At 42.8% G+C, this 25,610-nt stretch overlaps 1 protein-coding gene across 1 annotated transcript in view; it reads right to left on the bottom strand.

Moving 5' to 3' along the window:
- The window catches only part of SENP5 (SUMO specific peptidase 5), a 65,369-nt gene extending 55,175 nt beyond the window's left edge, over positions 1-10,194 (bottom strand). Inside the window, exon 1 of the mRNA XM_064516671.1 lies at positions 10,173-10,194. The gene's annotated coding sequence lies outside the window, so the exon portion shown is untranslated. The remainder of the gene's footprint in view (positions 1-10,172) is intronic.
- Positions 10,195-25,610: the final 15,416 nt, after the last annotated feature.

Raw genomic sequence — 25,610 nt, 5'->3', positions numbered from 1 at the left:
CCCTCTCGGCATTCATTTTGAGAACGATAGCTGAAAGATGCTGGATCCCATTACTGTCTCTAAACACACAGTCCCCTGTTAGCTGAGATCACACAGTGCCCCTTTTACTGCAGCAATGTAAACATTTACCAAGAGAAGACAGGGAAATATGATCTGACACAAGAAGATTAAGCTGTATGGGTTTTTTCACAGGAAGCCAAGTCCTTTAGCTGTCAGATAGAAGCCACAGAGTGACGCCTATTGTTTCTTCAAGAGTAATTACTTCTGATTGCTTCCGAGTACACTAATTCATCTTGATACAGAATGACAGCATAGCCCAAAGTGGTGGATAACTGCATTACTTTACCTGTGTACAGGTTTTTGGGGGGCTCGCAAGTATATCCGCACTGGTTTGAGCGGCACATCTTTGTGCTAGGACATTGTACATCCACTCCACAGCTCTGCATAAAGGCAGCAGCAAAACCCGCTGTGTGGCCTGGCAAGGGGCACGCCCCGGGCTCACCGCTCCGACGGGAACACAGGAACGCAGGTTTGTCAGGCACGAGGCTGGCTTGGTGAACAGCAGCACCCTTACAGAAAGGCCCACGCAGAGGAGACCAAAACCAGCCCATTTCTTGAAAGGGACAACTAAAGTGAATGGATGGATGCAGAGTGAAAGGACTGCAATTGCCAATTTTCTGCTCTGCTCTTACTCTCTTACATTCTTATAAACATGATATATATATATATTACTAATATCTGAGCCCCATCACCCACCTATGAGAAGTCTTTTGCTAATGTGATCCAAGGAAAGTGGTAGCACTAAGTTAAACATTGGTCTCCTCTTTATTTGCAGTAGTTCAAGGAAGGCAAGAATAGACAGAGAGGAAAAACTTGCCACTTCACAAAATTATTAGGAATGTCAGAATATACCCTGGATCCCAATCTCTATCCTATTTCTAAGGGATGATTTTGCTACTGCAGAATTTTACATGCTTGTTGCAGGGCAAGAGGAACCTCTGGTCTAATCTAAGGATGCTGCTTTGTCAATATCTTGCATCTGTGTTGCAGTCAAATACTGAAAACTCAGAACCTGAGAGCCGAACAAAACATTCAGTTTGGGTCACTCAGAGTGTTTTGTTGTCATTATTTTTAAACATTCTGTTTCTATTTCAATGTTTTGTGTTTAAATTTTCTGATCTCCATTTCCTAAAACTTCAAAGTATAAAGTTGCCTCAATTGAAATAAAATTATGAAGATTTCTGGTTCAAAAATGTCAAAACATCCTGTCATGCACATTCTGAAAAAGCAGTTCCATGCTTTGGTTGCACTGGGAGAGCAGAGACAAAGGATCCTGTTTTATGAATAGTTTCAGTTTTGACAAATTAGGACCTTTCTGAGGGAAGAAAAGGAAAAGAAAAAAAACACTCATCAAAGAATCCCTGATTGCTCCTAGACAAAAGTTCACCTAGGATATCATCTAATAATTCTGTCTATTCACTGAAAAGAACATTTTTATAGTGTTCAGTTAGAAGCTGACTAGGACTTGTAAGACAAAATCAGGGAGCTGTAGTGAGGGGTCACACAGCTGCCCACCACGTTCCCAAATTTCAGGTCTCTTCCAGAAATCCAGAAGGCAGAGAACAAGCAGGGCACCAACTGTTCTTCCACCCTCCTGGCATCCCCTCCTTTGCATGGGGTACAGTGAAGGAGTTTCAACACTTATTGCAGATTCATTGCAATGTAACAACCCTCACCCCACATTACCTCTTACATGGAGTTTTGTGCACATCCCATGGCTCTGTGCGCGGCCACAGACATTGCAAAAAGAGACAAAAGCTCATTAGGAAATGCAAGGGCCCAGCATCACGTGAATCTCTGGGCATCGTCATAGTATACAGCAAAGCATCTGAGAGCTAGACAGTGCACTGGATGTCAGTATGTGGGGCAGCCAAACCAAGACCTTTCACTAGTGAGAAGTTCACTCCAGTAAATAATTACTCACATAAACAAGGCCCGCAAAGGTTTTACACAGCTGATGGGAGAAAATGAATGCTACAGAGATCAAGGAGTGGTCACACCCACATGGTCATCTCTCAAACATCCAAAGCTCCTACTCACTGCAGTGCAGGCTGGAGCTCCTGCTCTGAAGTCAAAGCGAGCCTTGGCACCAGCCGTAACCGAAATAGGATCAGGTCTGATTGTTCTGCACACAGCTGGTCCTCTGTCATCCATCAGCATGTCACAGTTGGGCACCCTGGTCAGTGCAGGCACCAAAAAACTAAAATGTTGGCTTCCTACACTCCCTAAGCACCCAAAGTGCAGGGAAGCAGAGAAAAGAGCCCTAAACTTGTGCAGAGAGATCTTCCAGAACGTTATCTCCACACATATGGAAACACTTGAGTGTCATCAAACCAAATTCTAATTACAGTCAATACAAACACCTGTCCAGTGCATAGCATCCATTGTACAGTATGCCAAAGCCAAATAGTATTTCAGAATGACTTCTGTTATTTACTCTGAAAATTTTGCTAGAGTAGCAAAGAAGATAGACTCATAGAAGCCATTTGAAAGCATAAAAGGAATCTGATGTATAATTTTAAGTAAAAATCTCATCTCATCTACTACCAGAATATGCAATTTAATCTTCCGCTGGACATTAATTTAAAGAGTTTGTTGAATTTAAAAACAATAAAAATAAATTGCCAAATGTGACCAATTCTTAAAATAATCTACTGAAAGTAAAACTAGAGAAAAAGTATTATAAATATATGTGTATTTCTTCAGGAAAACAATATTTTCATATTTGAATTATGCATTGTGAAATGAAAGAACATAGTAAATGTATCTCCTCTTTTGTGTGGGCTTCATGATAAAAAGAGCTGATAAATAGGCCAAGATAAAAGAACAACTGGAAGCAATGGTTTGGAAGTCTTGTTCTGTGTTATAGAAGTAATAAAGTAATAAATCAGCATTAACATAAACACATCTATTCCTCTTCTCCAAAGGAGTTAATTGTTTCATGTTATCAATAAAAATGTAACACTACTGATGGCATTTTCCTTTTTTAAATCAACCCTAAGGTCTTTCTATCGATTTCACCTGAGTTCCTGGAGAATGGTTTAGACCCATTAAGTTCATTTTATTATATATCTCTGGAAAGCACCTTTCAGTAAGATCTGTGACACTAGTTGCCATTATTAAGTGTCCCCAAATACAGTCATACTGTAAAAGTTATTTACCGGCTTCTTACACTGCAGTTTATCACAACCTTCATTACTCCCTATAGGAGTTGTTCTAAATCACCCAGCTGACAGCTCAAGTGATCCAGTTCCTTGACTACTGGTGCTTCTGAAATAATCAAAGCCCAAACCACTTTCTATAAAGCTTCCATTTAATCAGTGCTGACATGTACCTTAGATTGCACTTTGGAAGGCGCCAGGAGCGCCTCTAGGGCTCTGTGGCTTATCACCAAGAAGACAGACCATTATTTTGTTAGCAGGTCACAGCAATGAACCTAGCCATTCACATGAAAAATCATGGATTAGTAGAGGGACCTACTTTACCTACCAAATCACCTTGCAAATTTGCAATTCTGCCCCAAATATCTATGGAGGGGAGGAGCGGTGTTACTTGGTTTCACTACAAGTAAGCAACAAGAGCAAAAAACACTCCGCAGGGTGAGCCAGGTGGCATTCAGGACCAGATACTACATCTAAGCCCTTGTCTGCATAACACGTCTGTTGGTATGACTGTATCAGTCAGAGGCTAGTTCTTTTTCTTCTTCTGACAAAAGCAGTGTCAGCAGAAACTCTAGTTTTCTTCCAGACATCATAGTTTTTTCAGTATGTGGGGAACTAGTCTGAAGTATATTGGCAAAAGATTACTATTATTCTGCCAGTATAAGCCATGTCTCCACTAGGGAGCTCTGCCCCTAATGCTCGACCAGTCAACAAGCCCTGCAGTTAGACTGACATATTTACAAAAAAACTCCTTTGATTTCAGTGGCGCTAGCATGGATTTACCCTGATAAAAGCGTGAAATAGATACTGGCCCTCTGTTCATTCTTTGGCACTTGAACGGTATTCTGAGCAACCACAAGAGTCAGTGCTATAATAGTAACCCATAAAAACAGACAGAAAATATAAACACATCTGTCCCTATGTCCCATAAAAATTAACAGCATTGCACTGAAAAAATAATTTCTAAAAGTTTCAGGCAAAAATCTTTTGTTTAAATAATTTTTCATAAAAAAAGTGACATTTTCCCACCAACAGACAAAACTTTAAGCAACATGATTTTGTCAAGAATCCAATTTTCCACTGAGAAGCATGACTGACTATCCCTTCATAATAACAACGATAGTTGCCACTGCCTGTGTTCTACAGCTGAAGCCATGAAGCAAACGAATAGCAAGTTCTGTAGCAGAACAAAACGAATAGGCAGCATTGCCCCAGACACCATGCTAATATCAGTTCTGATCTTGCTACAGCAATGTTTCCTGCCAGAGAGCTACAGCTGACATGGCGCACTGCAGGCTGCTTTTCAACACCTTCACACTTGCCGCTCTCACTCAGAAAACTGTTGAGAGGGAAACCACTACATGCAGCAGCAGGATGAATTTTAATTCCAGTTTTATGACTTTGCATCAGAAAACAGAGAAGGACTGATGAAAGGAGGCTTATCTGTTTCAGGAGGTATCGAGGATCATGAGTCCCACCTACAACACAGGGAGCTTTATTGGACTACAGTCTGCAAATATGGGAGCTGCAGTGATTTGAGAATCTGCATGTGTGTGATCTAGACATTCATGCTGATGTTGAAAAGTCGCCACTGTGCAAATTGCTATGTGATGGAATGCCTCACGTGTGAACAACTGCCCTTAGTTACAGAAGCTCTAGCATGCACCTACCAGATTAGGAACCCTATAAAATAATTGGCTTTGATGACTGTACTTTGACTGGATAGTGGGTGATGAAAGAAGGTAAAATGGAGCAGGAAAAGTCACTTCTTCCAGCTCTTGTACAGAGGACTGGTGTTTGCAGCAGAGAAAATTATCAAAAACAAACACATAAATTAAGATAAATCAGTCTTTGGGAGATAGAACCAAACTCACAGCAACACACAAGAGACTTCTAGCAGAAGATGGGGAAGAAGAAGAGATGCCTTCCTAGCAGGTACAGTCTGCTTTAGCTGAGGTACCAACCAAAGAAGAAGACTTCAGGGCTCAAAAGTCATAAGATACAAATGCAAAGAAAAGTGACCAACTCAGAGTAACGCCCATGGTGGTTAAGAAATAGAGGCAGGAAAATGTAGGTATTCTGTGTTGGGGGTTTTTTGAAGTAAAAAGCAGCAGTGTTTTAAAAACCCATGCAAAGTCTGGGCATTTTAGGCAATTATATATTCTTGAGTGCATAAACTGAAAAGTTCTGAGTATCCACATATCTAAGTCTCAGAAAAGCTGTGCTCAAGATCTGCTTGCACTCAGAGAGTGTGAACACAGACTGAGTATAGGCTGAATACTCAACAGTGACTAAAAAGTCAAGCCTCTTCCACAACAGCCTGGGCACCATGTGGGTGTGACACAAGTCTGATTGTTTTAACTGCATGAACATTAAGCAGACTTGACATATAACAAATCCTTCCAAATTATGCACCAGAAAGATTGCACAAAGATTCAGGAAGTACCATGCAGCTGGGAACCAATGTGGCTGCTGCTGGTGTGGTGGCTTAATTCATCATATGGACAAAAATGACACAGCTCACAAGGCCTGGTAGCCATTGGGTTTTCATCTGTGATTTGAAGACAGCAGTGAGATGTGTTTGAAAACTGTCAGATCATTTTTAGGCTTTACCCAGTTTCTCTGACATAACGGCTTCCTTCATTACTTTCTACAAAATTCAGATTTACAGAGCTTTGTAACTCATTTTGCCTGTTGGCAACATCAATAAGTTGAGGGCCCTGCCTCTCCTCAGTAGCTAGGAGTCCAATCCAGCTCTGGCTGAAAACAGTAGGTACTTCTCCAATGAGACCACAGGGAGCTGGGATGAGGCGAGGGGGAGGCTGGAGACAGATCACTTGATGGACCTGTTCTTGAAAAACACCTTCTAATCAAGGGAGGGACAGAACCTGTTATCTCAGTTTTACAGATGGAAACTGTGGTGTAATTTAGGAAGAGTCCTCCAATGGGGCGTCTAAAGGTAGGTGTCTGCAGCAAATAGGTTTGCTACAGTAAATCTACATACAATTAAAGACCTAAGCACTCAGGGGCAGATATTCAGATGTGGTAAGCAGCCATAGTTCCCCCAGACACGAGTGGAGTTTTATGGATGGAACCGAGGAAGGACTCTTTCCACAAGAGAACTTGCTGACAATAAATCAACAGCAAGCGTTGCAATTACTGCCGCACGCAGTGCGGTGCCTTGCTTGATGCTGACTCCACAGCAGAGAAATTCTATTGATGGTACTTCTCACAGTGGCACTGGAAAAAAAACAAACAAAACCAACTTCACAGCAGTTTTGGCACAAGGAAAGATCCAGTCAACTGCCAGTCTGCACTTCAATACAAAATCCTGACCAGGAGGAAAATGACTCATGCAAAGTCTGGAGCAAGACATGGTATAATGCTTTCATATGGCCCCAGACACAATTATAATTCCTCCCATCGGCTCTTCCCGCTGACATCAGCTTTCACATTGGTTTGGCCTAATAATTAGAAAAGTTCTTAGAACTTAACCAGAATATCATTGTTCCCATGGAAAACACCCCACTGCTCCTGTGATGGGAAATAGCTTTTTTCCTCTTTCCTTTTGAAAATTTTATTGCTGATCTGGCTAGGCCAGGCTCCAAGTCTAAGCTCGGTTTCTGTGTGCTTTTACAGCGCTGGCTTCACATCGGCATCTCCCACTGCTTCTGAAATCAGCTTGGGAAAATAAGCCTTTGTAGGAAGTGGGGAGAAATGTGTCAGAAAAACAGACAAGCAAGCTGGACTATAACCTGGAACAGGGTAGCAGGGGGGCAAGGCTTCTCGCGCTGCCCTCCCTGTGCCAGGTCCTGTCCCTTGGCTACACCCTGCTGAGGAAGGAGGAATCCCGGTGCCACAGCAAGCCCCTGTGGAAGTGACAGTGGGCCACGGAGAGAGCCGTGGAGAGAGGAAAAAAGAGCAATTACTTCATGTCACTTGAGACAGTGTGAGCTGCACTTGGGCCCACTGCGTAGCAAGCAGAGGAGTGATCAGAGAGGTAGCAGCAGCTATCAGATGTCTGGCAATACTTCTCCGAAGGAGCATCGTGGAGAGCAGGGAGGGAGAGAGGGCCTTCAAGCACCAGAGTAGATGGTCCCTGTTTGCAGGAGGTTGCCAGGAGATAGTCCTGCAGTTCCAACCATGCCTGGGGGCAAATGGGGCCAGACTTCTCTGGGAACCTCCATCTTCTACCCTCTCCCCACCATCACATTTCCTCTTGCAGGCTTCAATCGTGAGAAGGCCCGTCACACTGCGACTGCTCAGCTAGGCACCACCAGCTAAGATGCCATTTGGACACCGGGAAGGTAAGGGCTGGCCCTGTAACGATGTCCTGTGGTGGGAATCCCAAGCAGCTCCATTTAAAGCTGCTGTGGTCAAACCGTGGTTGTCTCAGGTGAGGACAGGGTTGGGTACTGTGCCTTCACAGGCAGGAATTCAGCGTCAGAAGCTTGTGTGAGCTTCAAGCAGGCAGCTTATGACAGTATCTGTCAGTTAACTGTCCCATTTACTTTTGCATGATGTTATAGGGATTTGGAGACTAGAGCTCCCAGCTTTAAGATGGTAATAACCTTTCTGCAGCTTAAAATAAAAAACTGCAAACCCAGTAAAGGATACAGTTAAGCAGTAAACCAGCTTAAACTGCTGTATGTTTAACTTGCTTTTCTCGCCATCCATCATATCATCTTGGGAGAGCTGAAAGTATCTTAAAATAATTTGATGAGTGAGAATTAGCTGGGAGGACACCTGCTTGAAAACAGATTTTTAACTCCTGGGCTACAGCAGTATTACAAAACCACTCACTTTGCACACTGACCCTCAGCCATCACCAAGGAATAGTTGTTAACTTTCATTTTAAGGGCTCATTTCTAGATTTTTCTAGCCAGGTAAGCAGCACTCTTCTACTCCAACTATTCCACTGGAACGGTTAGATCATATTACAGATTATGTATATCTGCATATATGCAAGACTGCTCTACAAGGCCAGGGTGGTGTAAGGAGGCACATCAGCCAAGCTGGGGAGCCGCCCAACTGTGTTTTACACCCATTTCATACTCACTGAACACAGGCGTACATGATTGTACAAAGCACATGATGACAGTAACAGGGTGCAGCACGAGTTTATTTCTAGTATTGAAAACTACATCACCTTAGTAGACTCTTTCCAGTGTGGTTACATACTCTGTTTTCTTCAACGGTGAAATCACCCCTGACTGTCCATTCCTATCTCTGCACTGCAGTTTGCTGCCAACAGAGATGACTGCCTGAGGGACTGCGCTCTGTCACTGGAGTGACCCAAGGATGGGAACTCTTCAAGCTGGCATTGCTGACAGACATTTCATATTGCAGAGCCATGACCTCAGACTCATGTGGCATTAACACAGCATAGCTTTATGCACCCACCTTCAGCAGGAAAACAGGTGTTCCTAACTTGTGTTAACAGTTGGAAGGAGACATGTCCCTTCTGCTGTTTTTACCGACATGTAGGGTGTTCCACCAGCAATTTCTCATGACTACGCTAGAGTTTTAGCAGCTTAGCTAGCATGTTACAACCACATTTTTTTGTATAGTGCATGGACAGCCCTGAGAACAGGAGAGTTGTGCTTAAAAGTTGTTTGCAGTACTGGAGACTAACACATTTTTAAACTTAGCTTATGCAACTTAATACTAAGCATGCTTGACATCATGTCAGAGACCAGGAGTTCTAAAATGGCATACTGCTTAGCAGAGACAGGGCAAAAATCCTTAAGTAGCAGCATTGTTGTAAATACAGTGCAACTAACATCACCCTACGGCCCAAAATAAAGTCAGTGTGCCTCATTCCAGCTAAGGAGCCAGGACTGCTATTGCTTACTCCACTGCTGTGGAGTTGTGTTGGTCTCTCTGAAGCTTATTGTAGTTTTGTTTGAATACACTTGAAGAATCCACTCATGCTAACCTTAGCCATCTACACAAAGTCAAAAGGAGTCAAAAGGACACACAGACAGTAGATTTTAGCCTTCCACGTGGACAGCTGAATCGTTTGATGCATTCTCCCTTGGAACTGTGTGCTTGTTCTGATGAGGGCTGAGAAGGTGGATTTCTTGCTGGGCCACTTAGCACAGTAATACTTCTGATAGTGAGTCATCAGAATAAACAATGTTCTTTAAAGTGAAGTATAGTTTCCCATTGTGAACACAAATTTGGCTTTTCATTTACTCAAGACATCAGAAAGAAAAAGGGGAAAAAAAGCTTGATTCTTATGAAGTGCAGAAGTAGCACCAGTGGCTTGTAACTCAGCAAGAAGGGGATCAAACCACTTTACAATTAACTCTCACAGTCCTCCTGCTGTGAAGATGATTGTGCCTCGATGCAGAAACTGAGGCATAGACAGCTGATGTGCTCAAGACTACATAGTGGGCCAGCAGCTAAATTAGGAACAGAATGCAAGAGTCCCAGCCCACAATCACTGGTGTCAGTGAGGCTGAGGAGCCAGCTCAGGGGTGGTGGGCAGATGTGCTTTCCGCAAATAGGTGAGTGATTAGTGTCTCCAGCTACCTGTCACTGCCCCTTCACCAGATCTGCAGTAGGCAGGACACACAGCCCCTTAAGAGCTGCTCATTTAAGCATCCCCAGTCCCTTATCAATCAAAACAAGCCAGGTTTATTTAAGATAGCTTAAGTAATAGCTCTTTGCTAACCCAGAGGATTTTGGCAGAAGCATCTTAAGGGCCCTCTTCTGAACATCTCTGCAAACAATCTGAGGATATGATAACATCTGGCAGGGAGACAGCGACAAACAACTGAAGGGGGGCAAGGAGGGGAGAAAAGGCTGAGAGACGAAAGCTCCTTTTTCATTAGCACAATTGGATCCAGAGATGGATATCTGATCCCAGCTTATCACAATACTTGACCTGAATCGCCCAGTCCAGAAAGGTTCCACAGAGAAAACAAAGCTTTTTTGAGCACTTACCTGACAACATCTGCTGTGGCCCTCACACCAGGTCAAAATCTTAGCACACTAAAAAGAGAAAACACAGGCAAGTAAGTTTATATTTTTTTAGAGGAGGAAAAATATCCAGCGATGATGTCTCTCTGAGTTTCACTTCAAGCAAAACTCGGACAAACCTCTCATACACCAGAATAAGTACACAGATTTTCACCCAACTTTAAATCTATGCATCACTTTACTCTGTACTTTTCCCACATAGACAAGGCCTTATTTATGCTCTGGCTATCATGTATTTTGCAACAAATGATACTGTCTTCCAGTACAAAAGCAGCATTGATAAGCAAATACAGACACAGTCCCAGCTTTGATTTTCACTGTTCTGTGGCAAAAGTATAGATCAATTAGTATCAATTTAAAGAGCAAAACAAAAAAATAACTCATGTAAACATATTAGAACTCTTTGCTTCCTAATGCTGGTGTTAATCAAGAACAGCTCAGTGGAAAACTGCACAATTGTGCACAGAGCCAGACTTTTTATGTCAGTGTCCGAAAAAGGATGTAGTCCTGCTGATGAGATGTTCATGAGGCTTTATCCAAGGTCAGCAGTTTTAGTAAATGTAAACTTTAGTAAGTGACTCCTGGTCCTGCTGCTAGATAAGGCTGGTTAACCAAGGTGAGGAATCCGAACTCTCCAGAGGCTGAACACATTACTACAAAACAGAGAGGTTATGAAGCTCAGCTACTGAAGTGCTCCACGTTTGGTTTGCCCTTGGATGACCATGCAGACTAACACACAGTTTTTTTCTGGGTCAGCAGGTGCTCATTTTCTGGGCTACTTCTGAAAGACTAGAAGGTGAAAGCATCACATAGGCATTGAAAAGACTTGGAGAGCTGCAGCAATTAGAGCTGCATTTCCTTATGGCCACAAGAGCAAAGGGTTGTAACAGCTTTGCTAGCACAACCCCAGGCAGCTCTGAGGCCCTCTTGTTCCTGGTCACTCAAAGGGCTCACTCTGTTGAAGGAGTCAGCAAAGTAAAATGCACTATTATTTTCCTGAGGGAAGTGAGAGTTTTCCATAATGGAGAACACAACCGTGGAAGAACAAAAGGCAGCACCTTCACATCGTTATTAGGAGTTCAATCACAATAAGAATCGAGAGCCGTGTTTATAGGATGAAAAGATTGATTTAGGGGTTAGTTATCTATTGAGCACAGTTCATATGAAGAGATCTAAAATCTCTAGTCTGCATAGAAACTCCTGTCTTAGGGGTTGGCTCCTATCTCCACTGAAAACAGGTCAATCACCAACTTCATCTCTCAGCTGTGTTAGCCCAGTCCAGGGCCCAGTCCTTCAGGTTGCTGCTCAATCAATACAGCTATTGATTTCATCAGAAGCACTGTCTGCATCAGACCAAACGCTAAGGAATTCACAAGTTGCCAGGCTGATTTCTCCATGAAAGAATATCTTTCTTTGTTAAAGAAAATTACTCACAAATATTAAGTGTTAGTGAGCTAAACAGAGCAGATACCCCACTCGTGCGTATGATGCAAAAAGTGATTTATTAGAGCTACATGTTGCAAAGACTGAAGGGGAAAACTCCAAGTGACATCAGGAGGTCGTAACTACGCAGCAACTAGTCCAGTTTTGTGATCCTCCACAAATCTGCAGTTTGTTCACATGCTTTACCAAGATGTGCTGGTTCAGAGACTAATCTTACATTCTGTTCTGGCCTGAATCTTGCAAATCCTGGCACCCAAGAGTAGTCCCACTGAGCACTATGAGACATCACAGCATGCATAAAGTTAATAAAGCAGAAAATGTTTTCAGCAGCAGACCTTGAACTTGAAAGCATCCATTCTGCCATCCTTCCAGTATGATGCATGCATTTAAAATAACCACCATTACATTTATACAAGGAGAGCTGAAAAGTCAGCTTGAAATTGTAGGTATGTACTTCTCAAACTAAAACTGTGGTAAAGGGGAACTGATTTCTCATCTCAGATTTTGTACACTCTCAATCTCATTTGTGTTACAGTCTTCATTTTTTAAAAATCTTCAAGGATAAGAGAGTCATTAGTAGACTGCCAGCAATCTCCACCAATTTCAATCTCACTATCCGAAAAGCACTGAGAAGCTGTATTTTTGCTTCAGGGATTTCTCTCTCCCTGCCTTAGCCTGTGAATTCTTTGGAGTAGGGACCAGTTCTCTGAAGAGTTTGGAAAGTACATACTGCTTTCAGACAGCAGTTGCAATGAGTATCACTGACTCTGGGATATTTCTGAACCTTGATTAATCTTTTGGCTGAACTAAACTTTCCAAATTATTCATAAGACTAAAATATAATTAACCCCAGCAATATTTAGCTGACTTGAAATGCATATTTATGTTTTTTCTCCTTTTAAGTGTATTTTGTGCCTAATAAAGAATTCAGTAGAGTTTATAAAAATCAAGGACAACTCCCACTTTTATGATATACACGCCCTGATCTTGCAAAGATTTACACAGGCTTAAATTGACTATGAAGTGGAATTCTGGCCCCACATAAGTCACCGCAAAACTTCATGAAGCTAAGTCTTCACGCATACCACACAGAGCATGTCTCTGTAATGTGAATCGTCTTTTAGACAGTACTACATGAAGCAGGGTAATAGTATATTTAGAATAAATGCATATTGCTACTTAAATTCCAATACTAATAATGCTTTATAGTTTAACAACATTCTGCATGCCAGGAGGTCAGAGCACCTCTTGCTCACATTTCTGAATTAAGCTGCACAGCATTCATACAATGCAGATATTCCCTCCTTTTCAGGTGGAGAATATGAAGCTACAGAGAGGTTAAGCAACTTGCCCATGTCTACAAAGGAAGTTTGGAATATGATCTTTAGACAGCAACATATTTTTTAAAAACATTCCCTGTGGTTTGAGGGGTCTAACTTGAGAGAATTACAATTTTGGAGAGGCCCTTTTCTAGAAAGCACCAGAAGAGATCAGACTGGGGAGCTGTTCGAGAATGCACCTCTGAAGCACGAGGCAGAGAAGTGCTGTGATTATAAATCCCTTAAGCTGTGCACGTGACACTGAGGTTCAGAGTCAGTGGACATCCAAAAATTCTAGCGTATAGAAAAAGGAATAATCCGCCATGGTATAAGAGCACCCTTTGGTGTTATTTGGCATTCTACAAATATCAGGATGAAATATCAAGTTCCAATCTGAGACAGAGTTCTTAAGAACATACGGAAGTGCTCTGCTGAGACAGAGCCTCATATACTTCATTCAGTTGCCTCTTTCATACCTTCAGTCAGCAAAACACAAGGTTAACTTGAGGCACATGAATAAGTCTACCTACAGTCAAATCCCTTAAACATGTCCTTAACTTAAAAGTACTTATGTATATGCTTTAATTCTTTACTGAACTGGGGCTGACTTCAGCACAGAAGATACATTCTCCATCAAAATCATCTGATTTCTTTCATTCGGCTACAGAGAAACTGATGAGGACAAAAAGAGACTCTACAACTTTTTATAGGCTGAACTTTTATGAATTTATTGGGATCCTTGAACACGTGCTCATCACAATAAAAAAAACAATATAGTCATTATTTGAACCAGCTCCACTCATTTTTGTAGAAATGCCTGACTGGAAGATGCTTTCCAACATTAAAATGAACAATAGCTCCACCCGATCATCAAATCATATGAAATTCACACTGCAAATCTCTGAATGCTCAGTTATACCTGCTTGCTGAATCCACGCCTCCCATCTAAAGGCTCGCAGCCTGGAATCTGCACAACATGCTGTATTCCACCCACGAACAGCTATAAAAAACCAAAGCTCACATCTTGAACTGCACCTGGCAAGGAGCTGTGAGATAGCACAGTCTGCAGAGCTTCAGCACGATATTCCCCATGCAGGAAACTACGAAAACCCAGGGAACACCTCATTCTGCTTACGCTGACTTTTCCATGCACTGCGTTACATACTTTCTTGAGATGGCAGTTGCCCAATGAGCATAACAACATCCACATTGAAAAGGCACAGGTGAAGTGTGTCTAAGAGCACTCTAAACGGTGGGTCTTCATCAAAAAAGCAGAAACCACCTTGTCCCTTTCCTCATTTCACAGTAATTCTTTTCTGCGTTAACAGGAAACATTTTCTTTCTATGATTTCCTTAGAGTGTCCTTAAGTTTCCTCTAAACTTCAAAATTACCAGGGAAATTTGGAGTTGCTAACATTACTCTGTAAGTTAGGAATCTGAGGGAATTCATTCTTTGTGCTGGCAAGCCTTCAAACTATCTTGATTTTATCAGCTATAATTCATGTTTTGTTCACAGGACAAGATTGTTCCTTTTGTATTTTTTTGAGTCATCTCTGGAAAAAATCACCTCACACTAACATGTAATAAAATATGAGAAGAGATTATGACTTATTAAATTAAGCCAAAGCATACAATCTGTTTTGGTGTAGTACCATCCCTGGAGGGGAAGTAAATACATTTTCAGATGAACTCTGCTTCTAATTAGGCAACAAAACAAGTACCCAAATTTTCAAAGGAGTCCAACACACAAGGTGCACAAAAAGCAGAGGAAACTGAGAAACTCAGCCCAGAAGCAGCACAACAGGAACTGCTGCGTGCTGGCAGTTTCAGCCAAGGCTGTGAGCTGCACATGTTATTTGTAACTTACCTATTGTTTGTAATTTTTTTGCTCCAATCCTCCCCCTACAAACTCTGCTTACTCTGCATGCCTTTTGCTACATGGGTGAATCTGTAAGAGATGGTCATAGTCATCTTAATTCAGACCTATGAATGGTTTAAGAATAAAACGACCTTCTGCCTGTTGGATCTGGGCCTTGTATCACTATAGCTCACTTCTTTGAATTATTTAAGTTTGCAATACTAAGTCCTTCACCGCTGGAACAAACCAAGAGTTTAGTCATTGAACTTAGTAGCAGGACCAGACAGGTATTTACTTTCAGGCCCACATGAAAATGAAATAAGATTTAAAAGAAAAAAAAAAAGAAGCTAAGCATGCAGTGCCCCAGTACTGATAACCTTTAAAAATGATGTCAAATATACATGGCACAGCAGATGACTCAGCAGCTACCTGATTTTCAGAGCAGATGGAGTGTAGATGTCCCTATATGAGAGATTGCTACAAGAGATTTCTACATACCTGCTTCTTGCCAAAGACACTGGTTCCAGTCGTGGAAGCAGAGTTTTTCTCTCCACAGCTGGCTTTGCTAATAATAAGTGTGAAATAGGGATATTTCTCAAGGGGATTTTCAAAATTTAAAATGCACTCTGCTTCTTAACACCTCCTAGTCTACTGAGTGTCTCAGCCCACCACAGTCTAAGTGCAGTAATTAAGTGCAAGTGTAATTGTTAGAACTGTCTCTGGCAGGACAAAAGTAACCGCCAGGGAACTGCCCCATCTCCGTACTGTCCTGCCTGCAGCCTCTAAGTCATGGCTGTGGGACCAAATTATTCTTCCCGATCCCCCCACCCCACCTCCAGTTCCACTCCAGCATATTTAACTTGACTGCTGGTAGCATGACAAACGTTAGTTACACTCCATTTAACTCTCAGTTTAAAAAAAGCAGCAATATGTCATGTTTCTCATTACACAGCAACAACGAAGACTCCCCCAACCCTGCCAGCGTTTAACCTCCTGGATCCCTTTAGCTGCAATATTGGTTAGGAGGGGACACAGTATGATGTCTAAATGCGAAGCCAAACATTTGGTCTCCTTATGGATTTTGGATCCTTTGTCCACTTGCACGTAAGGCAGTGGCCGCTTTACCCTAAAAATAAAACCATCATCCAGATTCTTTGATACTTTATGTTGATTTGTTTGAGTTCTGTAGTTTTTATTTTCCATCAAATCTTTATATAGAGACAGGGGCATATGACCAGGAATGATTTTCAAGGAGTAAATATAAGGCCTGGATACTAATTAGAGGGCATTTGAGATGGGCCTGTAACCTCCCCTTCTCTGCCAGCGTACGCTAGGTCTGCAGGGCTGTCCCCTCCCCACGATGGCGGTCTCTCAGAGCCCCTCGGCTGGACTGCGTATGGAGCTTTGCTAGCCCAGCAAGGGGCAAGCATCACCCGAGTGCCTGCCAGCCCCTGCCGGTGGACCTGCAGGCCAGATCTAAGGAGAGGGAGATGCAAGAAGCACTTGAGGACTGGTCCTGCACACACCAGGAACATCCCATGTTTGGGTAGCAGGCTGGTGGGCAGATGTCCCAGGCTGAAGGGCAGAGGTGGTCCAGTGTCGGAGGGGCTGTGAGCAGTGCTGTAGCCCAGGGCTGTGGGGACAGGGCGAGTGGCAGGGCTGGGAGCCCATGGAGCAAAGGATCTTCCCCACGCATCCTCACCCTTAGCTGGGCGGGGTCCTCGCTGTCTCCTCCTGTGCCTGTCTGCAGCCCCCATCCCCTCCCAGCACCCCCACCGGATCCTCAACCCCTGCAAGGTGCTCCAAAGGGGCAGTGAGCGGGGCAGAGCCTGCTGAGGAAGCCCTAAGCATTGCAAGAGGCACTGAGTCCATGGACCTCGATAGCCAGGGCAGAGCTGGCTCCAGCTGCTATGTTAGATGCAAGATGCTCTGGTCCCGGCAGGGGCCAGCGCCAGGGTCTGAGTTGCTTTCCTGGCCTGGTAGAAGTTGGGCCATTAGCCAGGGGCTGGCAGAAGGACAGAGCTTCTATCCTGCTCTGCAAAACGTCTGTTTGGAAGGGGCAAAGCAGGCTGGTCCACCTCAGTGCTCTACCAGGGCCTGGTTTCCCCATGGGCCCACAAGGAAGCAGCAGTGCACAACACTGGCATTGGTGCCCTCCACCCTGTTTCAGGAAGCTAGATCTTCCTAATGATCCTCAGTGGCAGATCCAATCAACCGCCCTTATTTCATTAGTTTTGTTGCTTTGAGAATGGCAGACTAGTTTTTCCTATAGCCTTTCTGAATTTCATACATTCCTTTAACTCTCAGCATTTATTTTCCCCCTGGAGTCTGAAGTAATCTGAGAGAGCAACAAGTCACTGCCCCATTATGGGCCCCAGTTTCTCTATCACTTTAGTCCAAACGTACTCCTGACTGAGCTCGCTCCTATAATGGAGACAGAGGTTTGCACAAGCTGCCTGGCAGATACTAATGGTACACAAGGTAGGTACTTTCTGCCCAGAAAACAAGAAACATTATTAGGCAGTGCACATTTAAGAACAAAAGTTGCTAGAATTTTCCTAAACTTTGCTAACTTCCCCATTTAAGATGACTCACAAACACAAGAGAGACTTTTGTTGCATGTGTACTTCACCACCAATATGCAGGCAGCTCTTGGGTGAAAAGAGCTAGCAGATTAGTGTGGATAAGGAAATATTGGTCAAGGTCACTTGGGTACAACCCCTTCCCATATAAGTGCACAGAAATTTCCAATGCTCACACAGATTAAATGGACATCATTTTAAGTCCCATTTGGAAACCCCCTCCCTGCCTACCAAATCACCTATCACTCGGTCATTAACAGCAAAGTTCAAAAACATTTTCTGTAAGTCCACTGAAATATTATTTCAGTGCTCTGGTGCTTTATTCAATAAAAACAATTTTCTCATTTTTAAATGCTATGCCAAGTGTTTTAACAACTGCAGCTACAGATCATGTAACCGAAACCTCTCCTAATGTGAGCTTGAGAATTTTTACTAGTCCAAAAACAGCTGGTCATGCATATGCTAGTCAGAAAAAGAATGCAAAACAAAACTAATAAAAAGCTCTCTCAAGTATATTTAACCATTTCTTAAATACATTTTGCCTGTCTTGAAATGAGGATATTTGCATTATTTATTTCACAGCTATTGGAAAAAAACCTAAATTCCTAACGAAGTGCATTTGTTTCTGATAGATACTTCTAAACTGAAACCTGGAGTATGTTCTTAGACAAAAAGTTTATTTATTTTGACATTCTAGGAGGAAGCAAAATTCCTTGAAGACAAGTCCTAACCTCAAAGATGTTTTTGAACAGATTTCAGGGATCTGTCTTCTGTAATTGTGTGTGTGCACACACATGCATGTGATTGCAGAGGTGAGGGTGCACATGCACAGAGGGAACACAGAACCTGACTGTGTTCATCCACTGAAGTGGATAAGCATCCTTGCATTGATTTCAACGCTATCTGACTGGCCACACAAGCCCAACCTTTCTCATATAATCTACAGGAGCCTTTCACTGATTTCACTGGGACCTGGATCAATTGCTAGCTTTGATTTTAGTAATTAAAATATTTAGCCACAGGCACCCGGACATATATAATGGCTAGAAGCCCAATGCTGTAAGTGCTGAGTAATCTTGACTTCCCATAAAATCAAGGGCAATATAAAAATATTGCTAAACTGTCCCTTAGCATTTCTCTGCAAACTATTGTGCACATAGATGATACATCTCTTGACAAGGCAAAGCTGTATTAGCCTACTGTGGCAGACAGACAAACAAAATATGACTTTTGTTCTCATCACTGCCACAGTAAAGATAAGTAGATTTTTTGCATGTCTCACATTTTCATGAGTAGCTGAAGGTTACTATTGCTGTTTGTCATAGAAAACAGGCTGTAAGAGAGAATCCGATACAAGCCCCCTGCTCAAAGGCAGGCCACCTATACTGAAACCATTTCTGGCAGATATTTGTCCAACCTGTTCTTTAAGATCTTCATCCCTTTCTATTTATATTGTACATGCATATCACTAGCTGGTAGCAATGCAGTGTTTAAACCAAAACACAGTTCTTCTTATCCCTAAAGGGGCAGAGGAGTCTAGTGGTTCATATTGGTTAGTAAGTATTTGCTTGACCTTTCAGTGGTTGCTGAAAGGAATTGTCATATTGCAGATTTGATCAGCTCCCCTCAATCAGTCCGTATAGCAAATTTCAGAGGGCACGGCTAAGCAGAGTACCTGAGCGGCCGAAATCCAACAGGGAGATTGATTAGCACTAGTGGCCTCTAACAAAGAGGTCAAAGGGAAAAATCCCCTCTGTCAGCTCCTCATCAGCTCAGAGCAAATGTGTGCCAGACTCCGTACTTACAGCTTAACGGCACCATGGAAACTGGTCCAGCTGAACTGTCACCCCCATCACAAAAATCTGTGTTAATCAGATGCATAAGGATGATAGAAACGCTCCCTGGACTCCCTAGTGCAATGAAACAATGTGACATAATGACATTTGCAGGATCCTATATGCATAGGGAGGAAAGAGTAGAATTTCTTTCAGAGATAATTAAGATATGGAAAAGAGAGATCAGTAGGGTAAAAAAAGGTTAAAATAAAGAGTATAAACCTACGCAGCTGTATCTCAGAAGTCTTCCACCTTGGTCTTTCATATCTTTGCAATAATTTTTCAGAGTGCTTCCCTAGTGCAGGCCAGAGAGAATTTTTTATGAACTCCTGAAAATAGATTTAAAATTCACAAAGTCTCTAACAACCGCTATGCTTCCTGCCACTCTTGTGTATGGTCGTTTTTCAGCTGAGAACTCAGCAAAGCTCAGCAGACTGACGTGGGGCCGTGACTGGGCTGCTAAACACCCTCTAATGTTGAGGAGATGATATTCTACAGCCGTTGGCCTGTATGATTTTTTAGCCGGATTCAGATCTAAGCCTCTTTTGGCCTTTCAAATCCATCACAAAGATACTATGTGACTGGAGATGCATTAGTACCATCTACTGTTGGTAAGTCAGTACTGCACCTTAAGACATCTGTATTTCTCATGCCCTTTGTGTTGCTACTTGTTTATCTTGTAGGTTTATTTTTTAATCTTATAAGATACTTATTTATCTTATAAGATATTAAATATTTATGTATCTTACAAGATAAGATTAATAAAAATAGAGACCACTCAAACAGGGTTTGTGACATCAGTACTAAGGAGCTCGTCCATGAACATGCAGTGCGGCAGTCCAAACATAGTCCATGGCCTAAGGGAGCAGTGGAGATGAAACAAGTAAATTGTAATGTCTTGGGAACAACGTTCTCACCTCCCCGGCAAATAGTTGCACAAAAAATACATTCCCAATTCATGCATTGCAGAAAGAGTTATCTTTTATCACTAATTTAAGCTCACTGAAAAATCTGACCAGCTCTGTTGCATAAGGAAATCATGTGGCTGGGTCAGAACGTTCTCTGGTAAAAATCAGCATAGCTCCAGGGATCTCCACTCGGGTGGATCTGAGCCAATTAACTCTGCCTTGTGTACAGAGGTCTGATAAGTGAGCAAGTGCTGTGGATCAAGTCACCACGAAGAGCACAGACAAGGCCAACTTTTATCTGCTGCTGTTTGCTCACAAAGGTGAAAAGATAGTTGGTCAAACAGTCCAAACTACTGGGCTGAATGCCAGCTGGTATAACCTCATTGACTTCAGCGGAGTCACTCCAGATTCAGGTGCGTATGAGTGAGACTGTACTCTAGCCTTCCTCCCCTGCAAGCCAGAGTCATTTGACTTAGATACATATCCTTACTGGCACAGCCATGTAAAACTGCCTTGCCATAGGATCTACGTACAGCATAAAAGAAATCAGCTTCCACATTCATCTGACTTTATATCCATTTGCTTTTCCCATTTGTGATGGCAGATTTAAGCTTAAGTTATTCTATCAGCTTTCTTCAATTCTCCTTTTTAAAGGATACATAGACAAATATCTAACAGTTCTGCAGTCACTGCATGCCAGACTCCCACACCGGGGAGAGAGCATTATCTCCACACTGCTCTTGCCTGCCTCCACAGTTTCTCCCTTTTCATTATGATGGGACGGATTAGGACTGCCTTCGCTCCAAGGAGAGTCCTGGCTAGGCCTGCCAGCACTGGCCTGTGCCTACAGCTGCTGGATCACAGTACAGTGCAGACACGGGCTCTAGACTGTTCAATCTGTCCAGGTTTTAGTGACTGACAATGTCTGACAGGCTCTTCCATTTAAAAAAATGCTTTCCTTGCTATTACTTGCTGATAGTCTTTACTTTGCAAGAATACAAGAGCCACACTTTCCTAGTCTCCTCTTCTATAAGGGACTCTGCTCATCTTAGAAGACCATTCCTACACCCACTTCAACTGAAGCCCACTCCTGAGCGGCGGTGCCTACACCAGGGCACCGGACACAGCTGCCGCGCCGGTTCCTTGGACATGGCATTCACACTTCCCTGTTCTGCTGCTGCTCAGAGACTTTCAGACACTGCATTGCTTTTTCAGGTGCATCACGCTGACAGTCCAGTCATCTGGTAACCAGGCCAAATGTCCACATTTTCCTGTCCCCTCTTTTAGCTCACTGGTGAGGTTACAGCAGCACTTTCCTAACAACACAGCTCAGGTTTTCTCTTCTTTTCACTGTTAAGTTTCAGACCACTTCTGATACTCCAGTCCTCAAGGTCACCTGGCCCTTTACGCAGAATATCCTGATCCTCCTTTACTGATGGTGCCCTCTAAATGGCACCAGCAAGTTGCATAAATGTGTACCTACTTGTGTGCTGAGGACATTAATGAATGTATTAAATCAGAATCTGTTTAAAGACTGACCCTAGATATCTGGGAAACTTCACTATTAGCTCTCCTCCAAACTGATACTTTTCCTTTCCTGTAGTAAATATTGTCTCCCCTTTAGCCAGTTCCTTAGTAGAAATGTAAAATATAAATAACATCTTCAGCAATACCCCATGTGGCAGCTATCAGAGACTTCACTAAAGCCTAGGAGATCTACAACATTTTCCCTGGCTACAAAAATTGATTATCTTCAAAATAACAGTGTGATGTGACCTGACATTAGTAAAAGCACGTCATATTTTATTCTACTTTCCCCTCTGCCTCCCCCTCTCATATGACTGTTTTCTCCAAAGTCTATTCATAAGTCTTATATGCTACTGGAACAAGTCTAGCAGCCCTGTGGTTAGCACTCTTAAATATAGGTCATTGTTATTTGCTGTTCTCCAACCACAATGTCCCATTTATCCCCATTTGATGTCCCATTTGCTCATTTGTTAGATATGCCTGGACTAAACGATTTCAAGTGCTCAGTCTCCTGGAGTTCTAGGACAAAAAATGCCTTGTCCCCAGTGCCCATCTTCCTCCATGAAAGTGGATGGAGCTCTTCAGATTTTACTGTAATAATTTCTCTTTTTCATCTCTGCCAATGGCTTTTATATTCTTTAGGGAGGGGAATGCAGGCAGTTTGCTGCTAATTCCTGTTCCAACCAGAGCAAGGCTACAGATTCTGGTATAATGAAAAGAAGCAGCAAAAGGATTATGTACCACTCACAGCAGGCTTACTGGACTTGGACAGTCCCTTGCATGGACTGCCAACTCCTTGCACATGCCTATAAATGTCCAGATCTTTTCAGAACTCAGTTCTCTACTTAGCTCATACTCAGCCTGAGGCCTGCTCAACTATCCAAGTGCCAGCAGTCTCTAGTTCTGGGCTCAAATAGCGCAGATCTGTTTTTGAGAGATCCTCATCCCTATAAAGAAAACCAAGCCTTATTTCTTCTGCAGCACAGGATTCCCAGGCAAGATCCCTGCCAGATGCTGGGATCCTCCTTGTATGTCTTAATACATACCCCAATACCCCTTTCTGCTCCCTTGCCGGCTGGGCAGCCCTTTTTTCAAGAACCCACAGCATCTGCTCCCGTGCCTTTCCTTTCAAAGGCTCCCCTCTCCCATTTTCATTTATTTATTATGTTTTAACATAATTCTTCCTTACATCTAATGCTCTGCAATAAGATCAGGCTCACTCTAAGGTATGTACATATATGTGCATTATGCTCCCTGCCTCCAGTTAACTCTTTCAGGGCCAGTGTGGGATTTCTGCAGGATGTCTCAAAAGTGTGCTAAAGAGTGAGCCGACAGAAGCTGACCATGAACTTCTAATTATTGCATCATAAAGTGTAGGTTTGGGTATTTACTAGAGAAAGAAAGTGCTTTGATGTTGATGTAAATGTTGTTCATTAACTTCTTTTACTCCTCCCACATTTCAAACTAAGCTGAAACACAGTATTTGTTCCCTAGGAGAACAAGTTATGTAAACTCCTGATGAAAAGTAAATATTTTTTTAAAGAAACTGATTATTATTGACCCAGTCTGGAACAGCTACTGTAAAGGAGCAGAGAGGGTTCCTCTTTTCTGACATCACTGGGCTTAGGTAGACAAATACGACAGCCATTATCACATCAGGAACAGCTTCCAGGCAACCACCAGTCTTAAGCCTTCTGAGAACCAGATGGGTATTTGGGGCTGTGTATTATCCCCTCTTCAATGACACAATGTTAGATTTTTTCATAGGCCTTATTTAGAATTCTTAATATTTGAACAAATTCAGCCTTGCACCTACAACATTAGTCCAAGTCACAAACCTTGTGTGAAGGCTAGGAAAAACACGATTCCTACCCTTGGCACCTGGTAGTGTAGCATGATCTTAGAAGTCCTTCATGCTCAGGTGGCACTTTTCTCCTACTGATCTCCAGATGCAACACCAAACAGTTATTCAGTTTCCCCAGTGTGGAGTTATCCCACTTTCACACACAAAGATACCGAAGGTGAGACAACTCAGACTTCCAACCACCACTGTAATGTTGGTGATAGTCTTGCTTTGAGTCGGCGGTTTGTCCGGATGATCTCCGGAGATCCCTTCCAACTGAATTTTGACCCAACTGGTTAGATTATCCAGGTTCACCGCTGGCCACTGTCATTTCCCTCGTGCCAGCACAGCCCCTCGTTGGACCTGTTAACCCAACTGAAGGAATGAAACTGCCAAAGAACCTTACCATAATGAATGTTTCATTTTCTGCTGGCATAGCTCCCTGCATCACCTCACCACATGGTCGGTTGAACGCCAGAGGAATGACAGAGAAGGGTGAGAGCCTGTGACTAGGGACAGGGGATGGGACCTCCCCTTTCTGCGACAGTGGCTACATCAGCCTACCTGGAACGTCAACCCATGCCTTAGGGGAAGATGTGGAATAAAGCCTGTCCCGTCCCCCATGCCTGCCCTGTTCCACCGACCTGTCCCAGTGTTGCAGATGTGGTTGAGCACCTCTGATGGACAGTTGCCAGACTGCCACAAGTTTGCTGCAGGTAGGAAGTGCTACACATGGGTCCTGGCTTTTGGTCTACAGCCATGAAGCAGTGGCTGCAAAACACTGGCAGTGGCATTTCTCGAGCCCAGTGTTTGATACCTGGTATTAGTGCCATCTCCTTAATCTGCTCCCAGCACATTCACCATCTCACCGAAAGCACAAACCCCTGAGTCCAGAATTTACCTCTCAAGCACATGTGGATGGTACAGGCTTGGCAGTTTTCTGAACACTGAAAGTCATACTTTACTTAAAAAATTGAACATAAGAGAGCCTAGCTGCAAGTAAATGTACTTAACATCTCTACAGTTCCTAACTCTTCCAGTTCCTTCTCCAGTTTCTACTTACTCTGAAGCATTCTTGCTTTGTGGGCTCAGGTTTTTCTGCCCTAATGGCTTCTCTTCAAAAACATGGACTCCTTTCTCCTTTTATTTCAGGTCAGATTTCTTTGACCTTTCCTACATAGCAAACATGGATCTCTGCTCTAGGGAGGCCTGTTTGCCCTTCCCTCTCTCCTACCACAAGTTCCCCAGAGTATTCTCCAAGTCTGTTCAACAATGTCTTGATATCTATTTGGCCTTTGGTAATTTTCCATTCTGCATCCCTTCAAACTTTGTCAAACTGGTTTCCCTGGTTCAAACTGGTTTGACTCAAACCCTCTCCTCCATATATCCTTCATTCAAAAGCCTGAGTACTATCTTTAGGGCTAACTGTCCCAATCTGAGGGGACAGGCTACAAATCCCGGCAGTAAATAAGAAGTGAGAAATGTCTTTTCAAACATCTACAAAATTTATGTCCTGGTCTTCTTAAAAGCTCTCCAACTTGATTAATTTCAGTGAAATTTAATGGAATTTCCTATTTTTCCCTCCCACAATTATTTTCATAGATTTAGGCTGTGGGGAAGTTTGAATTTGTGGTGTTGCTGACAGTAAAATAGAAGAACAACTCCAGTCCTCCACTCTGCTCTACCAATGATACCAACCTGTCTAGCTCACTGTTCCAATGATTTTCTGCAGCCACTGTTGCACTCTTTCCACTGTTTTTGGTAAAGACAAATCGGATGGAAGACAGGGTGGGAACTGAATATGAAAACAGCTATTTCTGAAACAACCTAATGTGTGGGCACTCCTGCACAAAAATAAGGTATTTCCTGTTCAGCTCCAGCTGAAGAAAGGGCCTTTGGATAGGAGCAGGGGAATTTACTTTGAATAAAATATGGTGCTAATGTGTTTGAGCCACACATGCCTTCCTACAGAGACACATTTCTTAAGGAATTATCACTTTTTCTGGATTTATTTGGGGACAGCTGTAGGGTGGGTTACAGTTGATTTCCGAATGCAGAAAAGGCCACAGAGTAAAAATTCCTTGGAG

Source organism: Dromaius novaehollandiae, chromosome 9 (assembly GCF_036370855.1).
Source record: "Dromaius novaehollandiae isolate bDroNov1 chromosome 9, bDroNov1.hap1, whole genome shotgun sequence".
In the NCBI taxonomy this organism is placed as follows: domain Eukaryota; kingdom Metazoa; phylum Chordata; class Aves; order Casuariiformes; family Dromaiidae; genus Dromaius; species Dromaius novaehollandiae.
This window is presented reverse-complemented; position numbering and strand designations above follow the sequence as displayed.